A 15,917-nucleotide genomic window follows, 5' to 3' on the forward strand; every position below is an offset into this window, starting at 1 on the left:
TGTGTTTTCTAGAAGGGAAGTGGGAGGGGTCCTGTACCGGAAGAAGAGGGGAAAACTATAGGGATACCAAAACAGCTGATGACCACTATATCCTAATATTAAGTTGGGTACAAGTCCTGTCAATCTTATCTTCTAAATTTATAAGGATTATTGTTATTATTATTATTATCATCGTCATCATTGTCAATCTCTTAGTTCAGGCCCCGGTTGCATTCCCCCAACGGTGGTGAGTACCTGAATTGTAGAGATTACCCGACTGTATTGCGATCACTGGTTTTTGCCTTTCCTGTTAGTCTATATGCACCTTGAGTGTAGGCTTTTGTCCTTGTCCTGTTCCTAGTACCTAGTAGAGTGCCTGAATTGTCACAGGCACTCAGTTAAGGTCTGTTGGATAAGTAAAACAGGGTTATGAGATTCCTCTGTCAGGAAGATCGTGAAAACTACCCAGGATTTTAAAATCAGTTAAGAAGTTACTAAATTAAAAAAACAAAACAAAACAAACAAACAAATAACCCCCCAAGCCTTTCAGACAAAATCCAAAGATTGTTCCATAAGGCTCTTTGTATTCAGTGTCTCTCCCTGTAAGGCCGAGGGAATTTACCATTTATTTCCATCTCCTCAGTGCTTAGCCCCAGTACCTACCATAGAGCAGAGGATGTGATGAATGTCTGTATCCTGGTTGTCCAAGCTCATCATAGCTCCTGGTGGGGTGGTTGGCATCTTGGTCCTCAATTGGACCAGAGGTAATTCAAGGTTTTTGAGCGGTTTAGGGTCTTGGTTACATTAGAGAACTTTTATTCTGTCTCTATCAATCAACACATATTTGCCAAGCCCTTATTCTGCATGAGGTATTGGGCACACAAAGTAGGGTGGTACACTTATGCTCAAGGAGCATCAGCATAACCTTGATGGGAGGCTAAGACAGACGTGACCACGCTGGGCAGTCAAAGGAGCGCCGGGAGTGTGGGAATTCTAAGGAGAATATTCTTGCTGTATACCAGAGTGAGGAGACACCAAGGTGACCTGGTTCCTCCTGTGGCCTCTTTGCAAGTGACGTGAAAGTGAAGAAACAGTGTGTTTGCGTTGAACAGCACTCACTTGTCCAAACTTGGTCAGCGGAATGAGGATGGACAGTTTGATGTGAACGGGGGTTGTTTTACTGATGTTTAGAATAGTGGCCACTCTTGCTCTGCTTTATGTATCCTCCCTCACTGTTATTCTTTCCTTCTTCACCCTGTGTTGATTTTCACCTCCCTGGCCCTGATCTGGGCCTTCCTGACCGCCTTCGGAGATGAGTTTAGACTCTGCTCGGGCCTCCCAACCTGAATGAAATGTTCCATTCGTTAGGTCTGCTGCTCCTCACTTCATTAGCGTTCCTGATGTTTATAAAGCCAGGAGATAATATTTTTAGGTTCCATTTGGAGTTTCCCCGGGCAGCCTCTCTCTGAGCCACTTAGGAAGTTTAGAAAAGAAGGTCATGGAAATGTTAGATGTTTTTCCACTGAACTTTGGCTAAGCAAATGGTCTTGAGATGATGTTCATTGACTCCACTGGGCAGGCTTTACTGGATGATAGGAAATTCTTTTTCTCTTTTATTTGTCTTGACTTCACCTCTGGAAAAGCAGAGGTTTTTTTTTGTTTGTTTTTTTAGAAAGTTTTGAGATGAACTTTATTGGGATATAATTCATACACTATGCAATTCACCCATTAAAAAAAAAAAAACAATTTAAGGTTTTAAAATACATTCCCCACAATTTAATTCTAGAACATTTTTGTTTCTCCTAAAGGAAATCCCATACCCATTAGCAGTCAGTCACATTCTCCTCATCCCTCCCACCCTTCTGCACTAGTGGTGCAACTTTTGTCTAGAACTTTGCCCATTCTGGCCTTCTCTTGTAAAGGCAGTCTTACAATATGTGGCCTTTTGTGACTGGCTTCTTTGACTCCTTTCAAGAGTTATCCATGTTGTAGCATTTATTAGTACTTGATTCTTTTTCGTCACTGCAGAGTTTTCCATTATATGGATATGCTACATTTTATTTACCCATCATTTGATAGACAGTTAAGTTGTCTTCACTTTATGTCTGTTATAAACAATGCAGCTATGAACATTCATGCATATATTTTTGTGCCAAGGTATGTTTCCATTGCTCTTGGGTTTATAGGTAGGAGTGGAATTGCTGGCTTGTATGGTAACTCTCATGGAACTGACAAACCATGTTCTAAGGTGGCTGCAACATTTTACATTCCCACCAGCAAAGTACAAGGGTGTCAATTTCTAGGTAGCCTCTCTGACACTTGTTCTTGTCTGTTTTTCTGATAGCTGTCCTAGCGAATGTGAAATAGTACCTTGTTGTGGTTTTGATTTGATTTTCTTTAAAATATTTTTAATGTTTATTTTTGAGAGAGGGAGAGAGAGAGAGAGAGAGAGAGAGAGAGAGAGAGAGAGAGGGAGAGCGCACACACAAGTAGGGGAGGGACAGAGAGAGACACACACACAGAATCTGAAGCAGGTTCCAGGCTCTGAGCTGTCAGCACAGAGCCGGATGTGGGGCTCGAACCCACGAACCAAGAGATCATGACCTGAGCCAAAGTCGGACGTTTAACCGACTGGGCCTCCCAGGTGTCCTGATTTGAGTTTCTTAATGATTAATGATCTTGAACATTTTTTCACCTTCTTATTGGCCATTTGTATTTGGAGAAATGTCTGTTTAAAACTTGGCCAATTTTTTTTAAATTGGGTTGTCTTTTAACTACTGAGTTATAAGAGTTCTATATCGTCTGAATACAAGTTCTTTATCAGTTATATATGTTGCAAATATTTTCTCCCTTAACATGGGTTGTCTGTTACTTTTCAGATGTTGTAGTTTGCAGCACAAACACTTTTCATTATGATAGGCCGATATATCTATTTTTTTCTTTTGTTTCTCGAGGTTGTGAAGATTTACTCCTATGTTTTCTTGTAAGAGCTTTATAGTTTTAGTTATTACATTTAGGTCTATGATCTACTTTGAGCTACTTTTGTGCATAATGTAAAGAAAGGGGTCCAATTTCTTTCTTTTGCATATGTATAGCTCATTGTCCCAGCACTATTTCTTAAAAGATTTTTCTTATTTTGGGGTGCCTAGCTGCCTCAGTTCATAGAGCAGGTGACTCTTGATCTTGGGAATGGGAATTTGAGCCCAGGTGGGGCACAGAGTTTACTTAAGTAAATAAGTAAAGATTTTTTCTCATCCTATTGTCCTGGCACAGTTAATAAACACGTATTTTTAAATCCATAAGCCACCTATGTATTTCTTAATCTATGGCCTAGATATTCATTTGTATTAAGTGCTTTTTCAACATTGCTTGCTGTGATAAGTATTTTTTGATGGAGAGTAGACTTAGAGGGTTGAGGATACCTGAGTTCTCAGTCTGTTTTGGAGTGTAATTTTTAAATTTTGGAACCTGAAAAAAAATTATTGTTTATTTTGAACCAGACACTGGTTCAATAGATATTATGTATATTATCTTATTTAAATCTTAACCAAAAAATCCTGTAAGTTATTATTAAGTCCATTTTATCAAGGAGGGAGCTGAGCTTCATAAAGTTTGTAGCTGAACATAAAGTTGCACTGTTAGAAGTTGTAGACCCCAAATTTGAGCTCCTATTAGCCTCGTATTAAACCGGGTGCTGGACCTTGGGTAGGTTCCATGAATGATAGTCACCAGGAAAAGGCAGCAGAAAGCAGCCACTGTGCATACCATTTATGAAGAATGCAAATCTAAAAATCTCGTTATGCTAAATGGATATTAATTGCCTCACCTCTGAATGGGAACATAGCACTTTCCTCTTACCTCTTGTATTACAATTAAGCCAAAACAAACAGTATTTTCGTAATGGTTATTTATTTTTGATAAATAAACATTTTGCTTTGAGAAAGAGAGAGGGTGTGCACCAGCAGGGGAAGGGCAGAGAGAGAGAGAGAGGGAGACAGAGGATCTGAAGTGCGCTCTGCACTGAGCAGAGAGCCCCACGTGGGGCTCAAAGTCACAAACCATGAGATCATGACCTGAGCCCAAGTCGGATGCTTAACGGGCTGAGCCACCCTGGAGCCCAAAACAAGCAGTATTTGATTTTTAAGTTACTTCAGTGTATTTCTTTTTGTCCTTTTTGATGCAATGTTTTTAACATTGTGGGGGATGTTAAGAGGATTCAATAAGGCAAAGGGTGGATAAATCAATCAATCAAACTCCAAGAATTTCTCTAACTCCAAGAAGAAAAAAAAAAACAACAGCAGGTTTTTCTAAGAAAATTTTATTAATTCATTTTAGGAATTAATTGTGTAAATATCATTTAATGCATGTTTGTTTGCCCAGGACATCAATACTGATATTTATTTATTTATTTACTTACTTATTTATTTATGTTTTTGAGGGTCTTACCTTTGATAGATTTCAAAGAAAGTCACTCACAGTTGTTTTGAAAATATCCTGAGTCTGTAAGAGGTGGCCATAAAGAAGACTTTTAGTAAAATTAATACATTCGATTTGGGCATCTTGAAGGGATAAACATTGTGCATCTAAGGGAAGCCGAACTGCCTCTTGTTAGAGGTGTCAATAAATGTCACCTCTGAAATCAATCCCCCAAGTTCTCTTCCCGTTTCTTTCCTCTCTCTTGCTTCTTTCGGGTGCTCACTTGGCCTTTGGTGAAGAATGGGGGTATGTAACTTTAGAAGGACGGAACATTTCCCAGAACGTATTGTGTGTGCATTTGTAATGAATGTCTTACTTGTCCTGAAATCACTATTGGAACACGTTATTGTAAAATCCCAATATACATATATAAATAGAAAAAAGACAATTAGAAATATGTGTTTGTGACCAGCTGCTCTTACTTCTAATGCTTCCCAACATTTTCCTGCTGCAGCTGTGAGATGCACGGCCGATGTTGAGTGTTCTGAGTGCAGGAGTTTACTCCATGTCAGTTTCCCTTGCCTCTTAGTTCCCATGGGAAGGGAGCGGAGTCCTTCCTCCCCTTTCCCTTAATCCCAGCCCTTATTTCATTCTTCCTCTGGTTCATCCGTGAGCTCAGCCAGATGCATCACTTGGGATCCTACTCTATCCACCTCCCAATGACAGCTCTGCTTATTTCTATTTTGAGTGAAGATGGCTGGGAATTAATGCAATGATAATATATTCTCCACCACACCACGCCTTCCCTCCTTCTCCCCCTCACACTTTCTTGGTGGGAAAATAATGACTCAGATGGTTTATAGTACATAAGTGATAAAGGGTCTAATAAGAAATCCAACAAAGGAGACAAAAGACTTGGTGGGGAAAAAATGGCATTTAAAGGTCTCTGAGTGGTAGGTAAGAGCCAAGTGGGACATATGAATAATTTCAAAGAGTTGAGCAAATGTGTGTCTTCAGTATGTTGCACAGCTCTCGTAGATCAGAGTTGAGTGACTGGACAGACACTGGCATGCTGAGGGCTGGGATGTGCCAGCCCTGGGATGCGTACCCTCTTCCTAGATATATCTAGGAGGTGCTGGGACACGATGTTGGTGGAAGTGTTTGTGACCTTCTAGGCCAGACCAGGGAAAGCGTTGCTGTTCCTTTAATCAGAGGAAAGGCACCATGCTTACTCATATTCAGTCCTGAGGTTTGGCACATAAAGGATTGAAAATGACCCAAATTCTAGGAAGGTAGTGTGAAATGGATGTCTCCTGATTGCCCTCCTAAGGGCTCCCATTTGCAGAGATACATGGCCAGCTTACTCTGAAGTCATTGCTCAAATAACCTGCTAACTGGAATGTATTGACATGAACTATCAACACGGCTGTAATATACCATCAATTCTGAGCTCTTCCTCCTCCTAATGAGAAGGTTCTTGTGTGTCTTGATTTGTCTATTTTATGGCTTTGAATATTGCTGAAAAACCTCAATTGGATTTAGAAAGCAGCCATTTCTATCCCACGTAAAGTATGCTATTTTCCAGGACCTTAATAATATTGTGCTTACCCAATGTCCTTAATCCTTGTACCCATTATCTCTGTGACAGTACTCACATCTACAAACATAGTTCTTACCTTGTGTTCCTACTCTTTGCTTAAAGTGCATTGATTATATGCATTTGGTATTTCTCTTTGATTAATACGGTGGCATTCCCACTTACATTCATTTCCAATCATTCTTCTCTTGGTACCATGTTTTCTATTTATTTTCATTGTAATAGTTTATTCCTGCCATGGAGCTTATTTGATCTGTTCTTGATAAATTAACAGGTGTGATTTTTACACGCTCAATGCTCAATGGCTGCTTTGTATTCACACTAAGCTGTATCTTGAGGAGACAGATCCATGTAGAAATGCAGGCCTATTTTTCTTCATTTATTATCCTATTTTTACATACCTTAGAGGTCTTGGATGCGTCTTCCTTAAGGCAGGATCTGAGAATGGGGGCACACTGTGGCAAAGGCAAGTAATAAAGAGCTTATTGCCAGCCAGAATCTAATTTTATGGCTTTCAATCCGTTATGATCATTATAAAGTGGACATTCCACTTTAGCAAGTAGGAAGTTTGCCAGAATAAAGTGACTGTCAAATGAATGATGGTGTTTTCTCCCTTAGTTTCAGGTTGGATGTTATAAATTCTTTTGCTGAAATGGTCACTTATTGCTTCCGTAGGATCGTGGAATCTTCCTCTGTGTCTGTTGTTTTTTCTTTTTCAATTTTTAAATGTGTCTTCATTTTTTGGGACAGAGAGACAGACCGCGAGGGGGGAGGGGCAGAGAGAGAGGGAGACACAGAATCTGAAGCAGGTTCCAGGCTCTGAGCTGTCAGCACAGAGCCCGACGCGGGGTTTGAACTGGTGGACCACGGGATCATGACCTGAGCTGAAGTCGGATGCTTAACCGACTGAGCCACCCAGGTGTCCCTCTTCCCCTGTGTCTTTATGCCTTGATTTCTCTCTCTATGGAAGGCACCCTCAAATATTAGAAAAACATCTTTTTAAAAATCGAGATTGTGGTGGCAATGTAACAAGGAAAGAACCAAACCCAAGTCATCATGTTCAGCTGTGACTTTAGGGACAAATCATCCGGTGGTGAGTTTTGCTATGGGGCTTTACATTTGCGTGTTTGTTTATTTGTTTAATTTTTTAAAGTCAGCTCTGCATTCAACGTGGGGATTGAACACATGACCCTGACTGAGGTCAAGAGTCACATGCTCCACCAACTGAGCCAGCCGGGAGCCCCAAGGCTTTATGGTTTAAAGATGGGAATCATTCCATGACTTTGGCTGTTTTTTTAATGTTGGGGAAGTTGGCAGATTTCAAAATCTCTTTTGCCACATGCTTTAATTTTTTTTTCTTTTTCTTTTTTTTTCTGCTAATTTGGAAGCCCATTAGTATTTCATGTGCAACTTAAATTGTATATGGGATTACTTTGTAATTTAGGCATCCACTCATTGGCATAAGATGCCCAAGAAGATTGGTGAGTCTTAAAAACACTTGGGAAGGAAGATTTATATGGTCCAGTGAACAAATGAGCTGGGAACCTCAAAGACTAGAGTGGGTTTGAAAAGTTGAGCTGTAGAACTTTGAAGCAGATTTAGAAAATGGCTTGCCTGGTCTTTCTCCACTTTATTATTTTAAAAAATTGTATCTGAAAAGTATGTGCATGTGTATGCATGTGTGTCAGGTCGGACCATTTAGGAGAGAGGGAACCATGTCATAAAACAACAGCGCCCCTTTTCAAGCACACAGTGCCAGGCACAGTGAAGCTGTGCCCAATTCTACCCTCTCAGATCACATTTAATGTCAAATGGTTGTTTTATTCATTTACCCACTTACTCATTATTCCATTCACTCACTCATTCAGGTTTTTTATTCTTTCACATTTATTAAGCATTTAGGATGTCCCTATGTCCAAGTCGCTGTGTTTTCTGCTGGAAATTAACATGTGAAATAGAATATGGTTCCTACCCTCCAAGGGCTGAGGTGTATTTTCGGGAAGGTTGAATGTGCTCAGTCAGAAGCCTGTGTGTGCTGACTCAGAGGCATTTCGCAGTGAGAGAGCAGAGGAGGAAGTGTCGGATTTTATCCTGAAGGCCCAGGGAAACCTTCACAGGGGTGGTATGTTTGCTGCTCTGTCTTGACAGATGGGTGGGACAGGTGGACCAGGGCTTTCCAGAAAGGGCCAGGCCTGCAGAAATGCACAAAAGGGTGAAGCACTTGGGTGTGTTCAAGGGATTCCAACCAGCGCAGGTGCACTGGAGAGCAGCGTCCCTCTGAGAGAAAGAAGGTGAAGCGTGGTTGGAAGGTGGGCAGGGGCCAATTTTGGCCTCTTGGGCGGTGCTTGGATTTTATCTGGTTAGCAGTAAGGAGACTTTGAAGGAGTTTATTATTTCTACATCATGTTTAAAACATTTTGGTTGAAGGGCACCCGGGTGGCTCAGTCGGTTGAGCGTCCGGCTTCGGCTCAGGTCATGATCTCTCATGGTGTGTGAGTTCGAGCCGTGCGTTGGGCTCTGTTGCTGACAGCTCAGAGCCTGGAGCTTGCTTCGGATTCTGTGTCTCCGTCTCTCTCTCTCTCTCTCTCTCTGGTCCCCCACCCCTGCTCACGCTCTGTCTCCGTCTCAAAAATAAAAATAAACATTTAAAAAAAATTTTTTTTTTTAAAAACCATTTTGGTTGAAATCTCTCCTTATTTCCGCTTTCCTCTCTAATACCTTTTCGAAAACCTTGTGCTTCATCTGTCACACACGTCTGCCTACTTCCGTGGTGGAGAACTGCCCCGTGGTCCCTTTTGGCCATGTCTTCCCCAGGCTCTGAGACCTTTGTTGAAAGTTCTTCACACTCACTCCATTCCAGGGGGTGGGATGGTAGGGGGGGGTGGGGGGTGGGCAGCGCTTTCAGTCCCACGTGGGTGGGTTCCCACCGAAGATTTTACCTTGGGACACAAATGTTGCCTTCCCAAATCATTCATGTATTTGTTTGTTTATTCATTTATAAATAATGTTAAATAATACTAGCAAATAATAACAACAGGTAACAATCAATTTTACCCATTCCTCTAAGCTGGAGGTGACTTAAGTCTGAGCTCTGGATGAATGTGGGCCATGAACAGAGTCGACAATACGGATAAGGTGGCTTTTCCAAGGGGGAATCTTAGGAGTGGTACGTTGGCGTCTATCTCCAGGCGCCTTGCAGAGGTTTTGGACAGAGGAAAGCTAATCAGGAGACCTGCATGGGGAGAGAGGCGTGTTATTTAATTAGCTTTACAATGGGCTGACTTGAAGGCACGTGGTGGCTTTAATAGAGGGAGATAGATGTCCTTTTTTACAGGGCTAATTGTTGGGGAAAAGCAAGGTCTTTGTTCAGACCCAGCATGAGGGCTCTGATCTCTTGGAGCCTAGGGCTGCCCCTGCTTATAATTTTAGACAGAGCTATTCAAGGCTGCTCTGTAGAGAAAAGAAGAACAAGAACAGTATTGTGCCCGCAGGACCAGTGCCCAAACCTCCCCAAAGTCACTAGGAAAAAAAAAAAAAAAAAAAAAGAACGACAGGACGCAGCCATGTGCATGTTGGAGTATTTCCCCATCATTTATTTGCCATGGTTGGAAAGGGCACGTTGGAAAGGGCAAAGCTACACTTTAATCAAGTTGGAGCTGAGGTGGGGTGACTTAACCAAACACCCCCAGAAAACCAGTTCAGTCCACTTTTCCAATGATATGGCATTCATCTGGCCAGAACGGAGCAGGCAGCTAGTGAGAACACTCTGTGTGTTCTAATGTGCCAGCCTTGATGGCTAGGTGCCAAACACTGGTGGTGCCAGAATACAAATGATAGCTGGTGCCCCCGAAATAACAAACTCTGTGTGGCTATTGGGCAACGCAGAGCAATGAGGGTTCCGATGGGCGACAGGAGGGGCGGTGTGAAATACCTTTCCCTACGGTTCTTTCGGGCAACTGGTCAGCGCAGGTTGGCGATGCCAGCAAATAAAACCCTTCTGAATTCTGGGTGGCACGTCTAAGCTTGGAGAAGTGCAACACGGGTCCAGAATTCTGTAACTAAAATGCACGCGTATGGCGCCACGGGTAGTTTGAGGTTCAAATTTCCAGCCCAAGTTCAGGGGGTAGAAAACTCAGAAAAAGAGTGAGCCAAGAGAAATGTAGAATGGGTAACATACGAAAAGACTTCTGCAAAGTGAATGCAATGGCGTACTGCCCGACAGGGACCGGGTCAAGCAATGTCTTAAACGGTATGGTAAGGGGTATATATTAGACAGTGTGGAAGGTTCTGCCAAGTCACTGGCCAGCTTGAGAGCCAAATGGCAAAGCTCTTTGCTTATGGTCTTATCGTGCTCTGGCTGTACAAGTGGGTATCAGACCTGCAACCCCGAGTGGGGACGACCCGATATTGGAAGGAATCCCAGGGGCTGAATATTTCTCTTTGCTGCTAATGTGTAACATAGCTGTGAACATGTGACAACAGCTTCCATAACCGTACGTCACGTCTACGTAATGGGCATCAATCCCCTTTCGTCCAAGAGGATGGTGTCAGACTTCGTGTGGTTTACGTACCCAGACCTAAAATTATCTTTATTATTATCTCATGATTTAATGGCACGCAGCAAGCGGGACCACCATATCCTAAGCTTGTCGTGGAAATGCTGTGCACCACAGCTTGGATTAACTTCTATGAAAACGGTATGCTCACTAACTCCAAAGTCATAATTCTGACTTTTCATATTGAAAATAGGGGCAAAGTGTTGTCGAGTGCTCTTTCTGCATCAGACACAGGGCAAATTACTCGACACAAGTTCCTTCCATATTTAGTTCAACTCTGCGAGTGGGGCATGATGATCACCTCCATTATAGATGAAGAAACTGAGGCTTTCTGAGGCCAAAGGACTGACAGCTGGAGGGTGGCCAAACAGGAACTCAAACTTTTGTCCAGCTACCACCACATCTGGGCTCTTAACCACACTATTACATTGCCTCCTCAGTTATTTGAGAGCTTAAGAGCCTTCTGTGAAGTTAAGAAATCAAAGCCTGATAGTCAACCCGACAAGAAGCTTCAGGTCTTCGTATGGGCTATTTCGAAGCAGGAACACTTGTTTGGAATCGTCTCTTTACCTCTGCACCTCAGTTCCATTCGTTCCAATTACCAAAATACTCTCCACGAGAGACAGTGTTAGCTCACTGAAAAGGAAGAGTGTGTATGGACGCGGGAAAGGCCGTTGCCAGCCGTCTGGTCTCTCTCACTGCTTTGGAATGCCCTGAAAGAAAAGTCCGTAATCTTTTTGATATTTGACGATTCTCAACATTATTTAGAATTTTTAATTCCTGGAAAGGGATCTCTCCGGGGAACCTGCCACAAGAGAGCTGCCTGCTGTTTATTCTTTCTCCCACAGTCTGCAGCCAGCTCCCTGCCCAGCTGCACCTCCCTCCTCCCCTCCCCAGTAGGTCTCTAGTGGCCCTTCCCACCCAAGGCCTTTTTGTGATGAAGTCTTTCAAGATGGTTTCCCAGTCTGGGGAAAACACGTGTTTCTGATCAGTCTGATGAAATACATTCCCATTAAGAAGTAACTTCTCTATTTTCTACTTTCTTCATTCTCCACATTACCTATCATTACCTATCATTTCAAGCCCTGGACGCTTGAAAGTGCTTCACAGGCCTGACTGATTAAATGGCGCCTTCTTGCATGTCACACATGTCAGATTTGCTTCCCTCCTCTCCGCTAACTCCAAGGAAGAAAGGTTTTTATTGTATAGAAGCCAATCCAGATAGATGAGATGTGAGCTGGGGTCTGTTCCACCTCATGCGTCACCGCCGGGACCATCCACCACATTCTGACTCCTTCACGTGAGGTGATGTAAGATGCCGAGCGAACACAGCTGGCTTCCTGCAAATGAAGGAAGGCTCCATCTCTCCTTGGCTCTTAAGAACAGAGAACTACATGTGAGCTCTAATCCCAGAAAGTTGACATATCCCTTCCTGAGGTTGTTTCAACTGTTGACTTTCTATCAGTGGCACGTTGGGTACTGGGTTCTAAAAATGAGTAATTACGCAGGACACCCTGGTGTTGTTTTCATGGGTCTACGGTCCTGAATGTGTGCGAAACTGGGACCCTGTGCCCATTTTTCAGGGCAGTGCACATACCAAGGGACATCCGAAACTGCAAGGGAATTTAAAAAATCCTCTGCATTGCACGATTCAGCAGCGGCAAAGGTGGCATTTGTGGTAATTCATTCTGACACGATAATGTTCAGTGAAGGATGCTAAAGGTAAGATAGGGATACATTCCTGAGTCAGATGTTTGTAGATGCCCACGATGGTGGTACCCAAAGGATGTTATTGTTATTAGCTAGTAAGATGTTCTCAGTGTGACAGGTTCCATTTTTTTTTCTTGGGCCTGCTGTATGGACCGAGGTCTGGATGAAGTGGTATAAAATAATGTGTGGTTTATGATCCTCACCACAGCTTGGTGGTAAAGGTGGACCTTAACCACACCGGTTATTTCCTTGGTTTCTATGGTTTAAGATCAGCCTGCTTTTCTGTTGCGACACTTCCATTATCCGTTAGCAGACATAACTAAGTACAGAGAGTGGTAGTCTGTCACAGTCCAGCCAGCAAGAGGGGTTAGGGTTTTTTAGTGTGTTTTCTTGTGCCATCTGTTAGGTGCTGGTGGCTCAGTTAGCCTCTGCCTTCCCCATTCCCATCACCTGTCACTCTGGGGGGATGCCTACAGGAAGGCCAAAGGATGTTTACAAATGTAGTGCTTCGGGGAACCTGACCAGTTCGAGCAAATTTGAGAAGGTAAAGGAGATTGGTAACAGGTACTGGCCTCCCTACAAGCATCTGATGGTCCATTCTTCCTAATGAAGATGGAGAAAATGAGGCCCATCGCATGCATTCTCTTGTCTCTTACAAATAATGGATGTAGCGATTATATATCGTACCTTCATGACAATCAGTGAAATAAAATTCGATTCAGCTTGAAGTCCAGAACTCCCTAAAGAACTACCTCTGGGCAGCCGAGTGAGACTATGGACCATATATTGTATAAACGTTCAGACTTACGACAAAGCAACCGGTTGGCTTTGTGGGAAGCCAAGTGCCATCTTTTCACAAACAACTATCCCCAAAAGGCTCAGATGAGAAATAAAAAGAATATGCGGACCTTAAGCAACATTTTCCTTTAAAGGAGGTGGGAGATGACAGGAACAGAATCAAACTTCATGAAGACCTTTTCCGTTGGAAAAGAGTCACGTGGCTAGGTCTTTAAGTCTTACATTTTGGGGCAACTTTGAGTCTCGCATTCGACAAAACTGAACAAACAAACGAGCAAGTCAGTGAAATGAAATCAAAGACTGATGTCTGAGTTCAAGATCCATTTGTGGAATGTTGGGAAGTCACCTGTTCATCAGTGAAATAATCAGTGTAGTTTAGTAAGCTCCTCCCGTCCTGAGCTGGGCACCGGAAGTTATGATACTGAAACTAACTGGTTGCTGCCTTTAGGTAGAGGGGGAGGTGGATGTGCACATTCAAATATTCACTCGGTGTTTGCACCGGCTGCTGAGCACGAGGAGCACCTCGTGGGGACCAGGAGGGAAATTCTTTGCATATAGCACATCCACATCCACGAGGGGGAAAGTCTGTGTTTGGTGTCGATTTTCAGCTTGACCTTCCCTTGCATCTTCTGTGACCTCCTCCTGAGATCCTCTCCCCTTGATCCCATTCTGTATCCTTTGCAACTCTTCCAGCTTGAGAACCTCCTATTGATTTGTTTTGTCATTCTATGACTGTCAGCCATGCGGGACAAGTAAATGGACTCTGTGACAATACTGGGACATGTTACTGGGCCTTCATTTCATTTTGGGATCTTGGGGCTTTCAGTCCTCAAGTGACCAGAACACAGAACAACTGTCACTGTACCTCCTCATGCCTGCCCCCGACCCCAACTTATCCTTTCTCTGTTCTCTGAGAAGATTCCTTCCTAGCGCTTCCTCCCATACCATTTTCCTTTTTCCCGTCAGGACTGTTTCTTCTTCTGGTGCTATCTGCTTCCTCTGCCTGCCTTACGACATCAAGAACAGGATGGAGAGGTTTTTCCACCCTATCTCTGCTCCTTCATCTCTGGGGTGGTAACTGGTAGTCTTTTGGGGGCAATTGTCTTGGCATTTTAAAATGGAAGGCAGGGGAGGGGGGGGGAAAGGGGAAGATTCCACAATGATATTATCTTAATTTAAGATTCAGACCACAACTGCAGAGAACATCTGTTTTGAAGTCTGCTGTTGTCTTTGTAACCCAAGAGAAAAGCAGGGGGAGATCAGAGGAAGGCCTTAGCCTTCCTCCAGATGAAACCACCTGCAGCCTCGGGAGGGGGCTGGGATTCCGTTCTCCTGGGGCGCGGAGCTCCTCGCTAGGAGCCTGGTTCTGTGCTTCTGCATGTTATTAAAGAACACTGGTTCTCCTGCCACCTGTGCTAATGCTCTCCTCCCTCTACCTCCTCAAGAGGCCAATTTAGGACAATTTAAGTGGGAATCCAAATTACACGATCCCCAAAGGCTCCTAGGGTAGCCTTCGTTCTGCATTATCCAGGCCCAGGAGGGAGCAACAATCCCAGGAAACAGGGTCAGTCTGGGTGTGGAGGAAGCCTCAGAACCCTGGAGCCTTGATGGGCAGCTCTTCACCTCTTTCTGCATGAGCAGAGCCTGATTTGCTGCTACAGGAATACGTGATGTCTAAACTGGTGGCTTTTGTAATGTCGCTTGGTCTACGGATGGGGCCAATCCATCCCGCATTGTTGGGGCTGCAGATGCAGCTGAATGGTTCTTAATTACAGTCTAAAGAAACTGCAGACAGCAATAGAGCCAACCCAGACCCTTTTCCTTCCTACTGCCCATGCCAAGCTGTCTCCCGCAGGGAGCGCTAGTGCGGTTATCCTGCGCTAGGCTTGCCCAAAGACGACACAGCGGGTGCGGAGAACACTGTCAGGTTTCTAGCAATGGAGTCGGATCATCATCCATCTGTGCCTGTGTACGTGGGATCCTGCTTTGTGTCTCCAGAGTGCCCGGTAACAGACTACGCTGAATGGCAGTGGCTTCTGCCAGCGTGGTATCTGTAAACCCAAGGAGAGGCCACAGACAGAAGTGCAGTCGGGATCCTGGACTGCCTTTGTCGTTTTCAGGCCATGTGGCCTCGGGCAGAATGACCTCTTCTCTCAAACTCATGTTTTACCCCTGGTAGGAGCAGGAGGGCTGGACTTGACCGTCTCTGAGAACCTCCCACCTAGCTCCGACATGTGATGAAGCCAGGACCTAAGATTTTGTGTCCACAGAGGCGCCACAAACACGATCTTCCTCCTGCATTTGAACTACCGTTTTCCTATACTCTTAAAACAAATACAGATCTGTGGTTTTTTCTTCTAATCAGGTAGTGCTGGAATGTCTCCAATGAGGCCAAAGCTGGGCAGGTTCCCAGATCAGGAATTGAGGAGAAGGGGTCTGGAGAGATTTTTTTCAATTACACACGATCGCTCGCCCTATCTCTCCCCCGAGGACAGTTCAGGTGAAGAGAGGATCCGAGTTACTCGGTAAAGGGGATGGTCATCGAGGTTCAGCATGATTTCTTGGCTATTCTTCCTCATACTGGAAACGAACACCAGTAACAATATGTAACTTTCACTGAGCACGTCTTGTGACCTAGACAGACACTGTGCGAAGGGCTTTGCATGTGTCATCTCATTTAATCCTCCAAACAACCTTAAGGGTGGGCGCTATTATGGCCTCTACCTTAAATGTGGCGGAGTTGAGGCTTTCAGGTTAGTGATTTAGGAGTAGTAATTCAGCTGGCTGGTTGGCAGAGCTGGAGTTTGAACCGGAGTCCTACTCCAGAGCCTCCACTGCTCACTCTTCTCTTTGTTTTATTG

This window comes from Panthera uncia, chromosome D1 (assembly GCF_023721935.1).
Source record: "Panthera uncia isolate 11264 chromosome D1, Puncia_PCG_1.0, whole genome shotgun sequence".
In the NCBI taxonomy this organism is placed as follows: Eukaryota; Metazoa; Chordata; class Mammalia; order Carnivora; family Felidae; genus Panthera; species Panthera uncia.